The following is a 9,301-nucleotide window of genomic DNA, read 5'->3' as shown; positions in this document are numbered from 1 at the left end:
AATGCTTGTGTTGGCAGCATGAGAGAGGTTCAAAAAGACAGGTTCCTTCCTGCGTGACATCTCAGGACTAGTGATTTACCACAAAGCACATGGCAGGTCCTAAGACTGGTGCCCGTCCTGACCTCTGGAGAGCTCTGGTTCAAGGAAGAGGTTTTCTCAGTAGGCCTTCTGCCCCAGACGTTTAATCCACAGCTGGCAGGGAATACTGGCTCTGAGCTGAGGCAGATGGCAGTCGTCTGAGTTTCTGTGAGGATGAACTAAAAACAGCAGCCACCACTCCCTGACATCCAGGGCATGCGACCTGGTAGCTGATGAGGTCTGTGTCCAGAAGAAACGGCGTAAACAAGGCTTTTCACAACAGCAAAAGCCAACTGGAAAAGGAGATGAAAGAAAAGCCTGGCAAAACCAGTCGCAGCACAGCAAGGCAAATCACACAAACATTTCTTTTCTTTTCTTTTTTTTTTTTTAATTTATTTGACAGCTAGAGTTAGACAGTGAGAGACAGAGACAGAGAGAAAGGTCTTCTTTCCGTTGGTTCACTCCCTAAATGGCTGCCACGGCTGGAGCTACGCCAGGAGCCAGGTACTTCTCCTGGTCTCCCATGGGGTGCAGGGTCCAAGCACTTGGGCCATCCTCCACTGCACTCCCTGGCCACAGCAGAGAGCTGGCCTGGAAGAGGGGCAACCGGGACAGAACCCGGCGCCCCAACTGGGACTAGAACCCGGTGTACCGGCGCCACAGGCGGAGGATTAGCCAAGTGAGCTATGGCGCCGGCCCACAAACACTTCTTAATTATTAAAAATGACAAGTATACTGATGAGTCACAAAATACAGACTCCAGAAAAATTAAAAGAAGAATATAGGGGATGGTGTTGTGGAGCAGAGGGTAAGGCTGCTGCCTACAGTGCTGGCATCCATATGGGCGCCAGTTCGAGACCCAGCTGCTCCACTCCCCCCCACCTTTTTTTTTAAGATTTATTTTATTTATTTGAAAGACAGAGTTACAAAGAGAGGTAGAGACAGAGAGAGAGGTCTCCCATCCACTGGTTCACTCCCCACGTGGCTGCAACAGCTGGAGCTGCACCAATCCTAAGTGGAGCCAGGAGCTTCTTCCCGGTCTCCCACATGGGCGCAGGGACCCAAGCACTTGGGCCATCTTGTACTGCTTTCCCAGGTGCGTTAGCAGGGAGCTGGATTGGAAGTGGAGCAGCCGGGACTAGAACCAGCACCTATTTGGGATGCCGGTGCTTCAGGCCAGGGCTTTAACCCGCTGCGCCACAGCACCAGCCCCACTGCTCCACTTCCCATCCAGCTCTCTGCTGTGGCCTGAGAAAGCAGTAGAAGATGGCCCAAGTCCTTGGGCCCCTGCACCCATGTGGGAGACCCAGAAGGAGCTCCTGACTCCTGGCTTCGGATCGGCTCAGCTCTGGCTGTTGCAGCCATTTGGGGAGTGAACCAGCGGGTGGAAGACCTCTCTCTCTTTGCCTCTTCTTCTCTCTGTGTAACTCCGACTTTGAAATCAATAAATAAATCTTTTAAAAAGAAAGAAAGAATATAAAATACTGGTCACAATACACAACTATACTAAAAATCAGAAGCAACACTTGGAGTAATAAAAGTAGAACATTCATAAAGCTAATACAATTAGAATAAAGCTAATATAACAACAACAACAAAAACGGATAATACTGGCCTGGGATACACACACACACACAAACACACACAAGTAAAATTTCAGTGAATAGAATTGAGAGTTGAGAATTAATTGTCAATTAATTTTCCAGAAGAGTATTAAGATCACTCAATGGGGAAAAGATAGATATTGAGACAACCGGATATCCACATGCAAAATGAGACACTAAAAAGACAATCAGATTTTTAAAAAACCATAAATTTGAGTTAAACTAAATTTAAAACTTTCGTATATCATAGAACTATCAAGAAAGTGAGAGGTCAGTGTTGTGGCATAGTGGGTTAAGCCACCACATGCATTCCACCCAAACACTGGTGTGAGTCCTGGCTGCTCCACTTCTGATCCAGTTCCCTCCTAATGCACCTGGGCAAGCAGGAGATACCCCAAGTGCTTGGGCCCCTGCCACCCACCTGGGAGAATCAGATGGAGTTCCAGGCTCCAGGCTTTGGTCTGGCCTAGCCCTGATCACTACAGCTTTTGAAGAGTGAACCAGTGGAGAAAGAAAGAAAGAAAGAAAGAAAGAAAGAAAGAAAGAAAGAAAGAAAGAAAGAAAGAAAGAAAGAAAGAAAGAAAGAAAGAAAGAAAGAAAGAAAGAAAGAAAGAAAGAAAGAAAGAAAGAAAGAAAGAAAGAAAGAAAGAAAGAAAGAAAGAAAGAAAGAAAGAAAGAAAGAAAGAAAGAAAGAAAGAAAGAAAGAAAGAAAGAAAGAAAGAAAGAAAGAAAGAAAGAAAGAAAGAAAGAAAGAAAGAAAGAAAGAAAGAAAGAGAAAGAGAGAGAGAGAAAGAGAGAAAGAAAGAAAGAGAGAGAGAGAGAAAGAGAGAGAGAGAGAGAGAAAGAGAGAAAGAGAGAGAGAGAGAGAGAGAGAGAGAGAAAGAGAGAAAGAGAAAGAGAGAAAGAGAGGAAGAAAGAGAGAAAGAAAGAGAGAAAGAAAGAGAGAAAGAAAGAGAGAAAGAAAGAGAGAAAGAAAGAAAGAAAGAAAGAAAGAAACCCAGCCGGCACTGTGGCATAGTAGGTTAAGCTTACACCTACAGTGCCGGCATCCCATATGGGCGCCAGTTTGAGTCCCGGCTGCTCCACTTCTGATCCAGCTCTCTGCTGTGGCCTGAGAAAGCAGTAGAAGATGATCTAAGTGCTTGGATCCCTGCACACACATGGGAGACCTGGATGAAACTCCTGGCTTCTAGCTTCAGCCTGGCCCAGCCCTGGCCACTGTGGCCATTTGGGGAGTGAACAGCTGATAGAAGATCTCTCTCTCTCTTCCCTCCTCCCTCCCTTTCTCTGTAACTCTGCATTTCAAATAAATATTTTTTAAGATTTATTTAATTTTACTTGAAAGTCAGAGTTACACAGAGTGAGAAGGAGAGGCACATAGAGAGAGAAAGTCTTCCATCTGCTGGTTCACTCCCCAATTGGCCACACAGCCGGAGCTGTGCCAATCCAAAGCCAGGAACCAGAAGCCTCTTCCAGGTCTCCCGTGTGGGTGCAGGGGCCTAAGCACTTGGGCCATCTTCTACTGCTTTCCCAGGCCACAGCAGAGAGCTGGATGGGAAGTGGAGCAGCCAGGACTTGAACTGGTGCCCACATGGGATGCTGGCACTGCAGGCAGCGGCCTTACCCACTACGCCACAGCACCAGCCCCAATAAAATAAATCTTTAAAAAAAAAAAAAACACAAAAGACGAAGGCCAATCCATCTGAGTTTTGATATTGATATATTTGACCCTGTGCTGGCTCCAGCCACAGGAACTCATGTTGTGGAGGGGACTGACCTGTTGAGGAGGCATGCACATTAGTGAGGAAATACACAGCAGAGGGTTGCTGTCAGCCCTGGGTCTTGTTGAAGTCAGTCCTTGGTTCTGGGTCTTGTTGAAGTCAGTCCTTGGTTGGCCAGTTCAGAGAAAGAGGCGAAGGCTACAGTGAGTCAGAAAACGGAAGTGACTGCTTCAAGTTTTAGTCAGGCAAGGGAAGGGGGGCACATGTCTATGATCAACTCCTTACTCCCAGTTCACCGAATGAATCAGAGAATTCGGGAGAAATTTTGCACTGACATGGTTCACAATGGGCATTCCAGAGTTGTGAGATATTTGAACAGATTAAATGGTTGTCTGGGTCAATACTGCCTTAATGAAAACACTGTACATTCTCACAGTTGTAAAATTCTCCACATTTTGATGACCAATAATATTGTAAATGTATGTGGGTTTCTATGTTAGAGTACTATGTTAATTTAAAGAGTCATAAACAGCATTTCTGACCTGGGTTAAAAAAAAGTTAGGGTGAGTGTGGTAGTCAGTGGACTGCAACAGTTGGACTCAGAGGGTTAATGCAGTTTGGGATCTCTGCATTTCATATTGGAGTGCTGGCTTGAGTTCCAGCTACTCCGCTTCTGATCCAGCTCCCTGCTGATACACCCAAGAAGCAGCAGGTGTTGGCTCAATCACTCAAGTCCCTGCTATCCATGAGGGAGATCTGGATGAAGTTCCTGGCTCCTGGCTCTGGCATGGGCCAGCCCTGGCTGTTGTAGCCATTTGGGGAGAGAGCCAGTGGATGGAAGATATGGATATATATATATATATATATATATATATATATATATATCTGTCTCTCTTTGGCTCTTGCTATATCTCTCTGCCTTTCAAATAAATACATCTTAAAAAAAAAAAAAAGTTAAACAGAATAACCTGCAATTCCATACCAAGCTATATCCCAAAAAGAACTGAAAACAAGTGTCAAACAAAAACCTGTAATTAATGTTTATACCAGCATTAGTCATAACAGCCAGAAGGTGAAAACAACACACATGTCTACCAAATGATGACTGGATAAACAAAATGTGGCTCACATCCATACGCACAAATATACAGTCATAAAAAGGAATGAATAATGATACATGATAAAACTTCTCTGAATCTTGAAAATATCATGCCTGGTATAAGAAACCCAACATGAAAGGTTATGATGCTATTTGTATGAAATGTTCAGAACAGGCAAATCAATAGAGACAGAAGGTGCATCAGTGCTACCAGAGGACGGGCAAAGGGGAATGGGAGGGGCTGCTAACGGATACTAGGTCAGATGAAAATACTCTGAAACAGGGCCGGTGCTGTGGTGTAGTGGGTTAAACTGCCGCCTTCAATGCTGGTATCCCATATGCGTCCTGGTTCAAGCCCTGGCTGCTCCACTTTCAATCCAGATCCCTGCTAATGGCCTGGGAAAGGCAGTGGAAGAAGGCCCAAGTGTTTGGGCCTCTGCTACCTATGTGGCAGATCCAGAAGAAGCTTCTGGCTTTGGCCTGGCCCGATCCTGGCCATTGTGGCCACCTTGGGAGTGAACCAGTGGATGGATGGTCTCTCTGCCTCCTTCTCTCTCTCTGTAACTCTGACTTTCAAATAAATAAATAAATAAATCTTTAAAAAAAATGTTCTGGAATTAGCAATGATGGCTGTACAACCTGTGAATATAATAAAAACCGCTGAATTATACACTTTAAAATTGTGCATTTTATGGTATGTGAATTTTATCTCAATAAAAAGGAATTTTCAGGGTTGGTGCTGTGGTGTAGGGGGTAAAGCCGCTGCCTGCAGTGCTGGCATCCCATATGGGTGGCGGTTCCAGCCCTGGCTGTTCCACTTCTGATCCAGCTCTCTGCTGTGGCCTGGGAAAGCAGTAGAAGATGGCCCAAGTCCTTGGGCCCCTGTACCCACGTGGGAGACCTGAAAGAAGCTCCTGGCTCCTGGCTTTGGATTGGCCCAGCTCCAGCCCTTGCAGCCATCTGGGGAGTGAACCATAGGATGGAAGACCTCTCTCTCTCTCTCTCTCTCTCTCTCTCTGCCTCTCCTTCTCTCTCTTTTGGAACTCTGACTTTCAAATACACGAATAAGGCTTAAAAAAAAAAGAATTCTCATAGGCTTTTAAAAATTTACTTAAATTTATTGAATTTTTAAAAAGGCCTGTGTGCCCCTAGTCTGCTTTGCAGATGCATTTGTCACTACCCAGTTACCTTATCACCCTCAATCCCCAACTGTGTACCAAACCTCAAACCTCCTCTCCTCCAGGCTTTGGCACCTGTATGAGCTGTTCCTTTGAGAAGAAATTTTTGTGGGCTATACTTCATCTAATCATATACCTATTGCCCTTTTTTTTTTTTTTTTTTTTTTTTTTTTTTTGACAGGCAGAGTTAGATAGTGAGAGAGAGAGAGAGAAAGGTCTTCCTTTCATTGGTTCACCCCCTAAATGGCTGCTACGGCTGGCGCGCTGCGCCAATCTAAAGCCAGAATCCAGGTGCTTCCTCCTGGTCTCCCATGCGGGTGCAGGGCCCAAGCACTTGGGCCATCTTCCACTGCACTCCCGGGCCACAGCAGAGAGCTGGACTGGAAGAGGAGCAACCGGGACAGACTCCGGCACCCCAGCTGGGACTAGAACCCAGAGTACTGGCACCACAGGCGGAGGATTAGCCTAGTGAGCCACGGCACCAGCTTGCCTTTTTTTTTTTTTTTTTTTTTTTTAAAAGATTTATTTATTTATTTGAAAGTCAGAGTTACACACAAAGAGAGGAGGGGCAGACAGGCAGAGAGAGTCTTCCATCCGCTGGTTCACTCCCCAATTGGCCGCAACAGCCGGAGCTGGGCCGATCTGAAGCCAGGGGCCAGGAGCTTCTTCCGGGTCTCACACATGGGTGCAGGGGCCCAAGGACTTGGGCCATCTTCTACTGCTTTCCCAGGCCACAGCGGAGAGCTGGATCGAAAGTGGAGCAGCCAGGGCTGGAACCAGTCCCCATATGGGATGCCGGCGCTTCAGGCCAGGGTGTTAACCCGCTGTGCCACAGTGCCAGCCCTCCTGTTGCCTTTCAACGCATAACACAAATGTCACTAGCCTCTTGAAGCTTCTCCAACTCCCTACCCCAAACCAGAAATGTTGCTTCTTCTATCCTATGTGCCTCTGCCGCAGCAAGTTAAAGAAATTGACACATAGTACTTGTGTATACTTTTGAGGCACAGTATGGTAACTCAATAGATGAATACAAATCGGAGTAATTAGCATTTCGTTCTCCTTCAGCATTAATTTCTATGTGCTGGGAACCTTCAGGCTCTACTTTTTCAGTTATTTAAGACGAAATCACAGATTGTTGTAGACTACAGTTATCTCATTGTGCTATGAAACAATAGAACTAATTCCTCCTATTTAACTATATTTTGGTACCTGCTATCCAACCTCTCTCTACCTCTCCCTCCTTTTCCTCTTCCTAGTCTCTGGTGACCAATGTGCTTCTCTCTCTCTCTCTCTCTCTCTCTCTCTCTCAATCTCTGTACTACTCTTTCCTAAGATCTTCCCTAAGACCTGCTTTTGCAGCTTCCACAAATAAGTGCAAGCACGTGGTATCTGTCACAGAGGCACTTCCTGTACTATACATGATGATTTGGCCCCAGTTCTGTCATCTTCCCTCTTCATCCCAGACCAGGATCCCAGAAAGGCACAGCTTTCTTATTACATCTTAAGCACCAGTATAATCCTTACAGCTGAGTAGCAGGAGAAGAAACTAACATTTACGGTATGCCTAATAAGTACAGGGCACAAAACAATCTTCAAGACCATCCTGTCAAGTATATTTTAACATCTCAATCAGAATTGAACTTCTGCTCCTCAAATCCAAGGTTCTGCATGTCAGAACTGAGGTTAACTAGTACAAGCCATGAGATCAGACTGCCTGGGTATACATCCCAGTTCTTCCACTTATTTTTGTAGCTTATTTTATAAAAGGATGATACTAACAGTGCCTACATATGGGGTTTCTTTTTTCTTAAGATTTATTTTATTTATTTGAAAGACAGAGTTATAGAGAGAGGTAGAGACAGAGAAAGAAGTCTTCCATCCACTGGTTCACTCTCCAGATTTTTTAAAGATTTATTTATTTATTTGAAAGTCAGAGCTACACACAGAGAGAGGAGAGGCAGAGAGAGAGAGAGAGAGAGGTCTTCCTGGTTCACTCCCCAATTGGCTGCAACAGCTGGAAACCAGGAGCCAGGAGCTTCCTCCAGGTCTCCCATGCAGGTGCAGGGGCCCAAGGACTTGGACCATCTTCTACTGCTTTCCCAGGCCATGGCAGAGAGCTGGATCAGAAGTGGAGCAGCCGGGACTTGAACTGGTGCCCGTATGGAATGCCAGTGCTTCAGGCCAGGGCATTAACCTGCTGTGCCACAGAGCTGGCCCCTATATGGGGTTTCTATGAAGAAGAGATAGGCCGGCGCCGTGGCCCAATAGGCTAATCCTCCGCCTTGCGGCGCTGGCACACCGGGTTCTAGTCCCGGTCGGGGCGCTGGATTCTGTCCCAGTTGCCCCTCTTCCAGGCCAGCTCTCTGCTGTGGCCCAGGAGTGCAGTGGAGGATGGCCCAGGTGCTTGGGCCCTGCACCCCACGGGAGACCAGGAGAAGCACCTGGCTCCTGCCTTCGGATTGGAGGGTGAACCAACGACAAAAAGGAAGACCTTTCTCTCTCTCTCACTGTTCACTCTGCCTGTCAAAAAAAAAAAAAAAAAAAAAAAAAAAAAGAGAGAGATAATATATAGGAGTGTACTTCAAAATTTCATGAAAAAATGGAATTAAAAGATAAGTTTATTTTGATAGAAAAAATTGAAATTCATGCATCTGAGGGTAGAAACCAAATATTTACAACACTATCACCTGATAAATTGGATTTTCTTAAACTCAGCATAACAAAGGCAAAATTGGAGATTCTGCTGAGTTCTGGGTCTTGATTCTAGCTATGGCGACAACGACAGTAGTATTAGTAACAACAGCAGAAGCTCTTGGTAAACCGGAGGCCGTCTTCTAAGTGCTTCCCGTTGGTTAACCACTGATCTTCACTCTGGATTCAGGGAAGCAGACGCTCAGAGCTGACTCCAGGCTGCAGGCCGATGGCAGGGCGGCTCATCGTGGTGGGGGAGGCTTTCTCACCCGAGGGATGACCCCCGAAGGTGACAGAAGCTGAGGCCACTCGGTGCTGGAGAGGACAAGATCCTAGAAAGTGGGAGTGCTCTGCCTGGCTACCGCGGGGCAGAGTTTCTATTTCTAACGTCAAGATAATAGGGGAGCGGCTGCCAATGCCGCGTAGAGATCAAGAACACTTAGCAGAGATGGCTGACTTCCAACGGAACCATTAATGCAAGTGCAGAAGACAGCTCCAGGCAGAGAGATCCTGGGAGCGCAGCGAGCACAGTGAGTGCTTGAGGCTGGCACTCAACCCCCAGTTACCGAACGCAGCGTCTGCCGCACTGAGGCCAGCCCGAGTCCACTTCCCAGGCCTCCCGCAGGATGCGCACCTGCGTTCCCCGGGCCTCACGGAGGGCGAGGGGCAGCGATCTGACCTGACCGACGGACTGCACAGTGAGAAGATGTTGACTTCTCTTGTCCTTGCGTTTCTTGCCAGCCACAACCGCTCTGTGATCTCATTCGGGATTCTTCCTCTCCCTCTCTCTCCCCGTTTTACGGACTGTAATGAAATAGCCGCAGAGGCTCTCAATATGTCTAAGGCATCCGTGTGAAGAATACATACTGCTTATTCGTATTTCCTGACATCCAAATTCTTCACAGGACATCTATTGAGGAGAGTTGAGAT

Source organism: Oryctolagus cuniculus, chromosome 21 (assembly GCF_051225735.1).
Source record: "Oryctolagus cuniculus isolate XC-2025 breed Fujian yellow rabbit chromosome 21, ASM5122573v1, whole genome shotgun sequence".
Lineage (NCBI taxonomy): Eukaryota > Metazoa > Chordata > Mammalia > Lagomorpha > Leporidae > Oryctolagus > Oryctolagus cuniculus.
The sequence above is the reverse complement of the archived record's forward strand: the minus strand, read 5'-3'. Positions refer to the sequence as shown.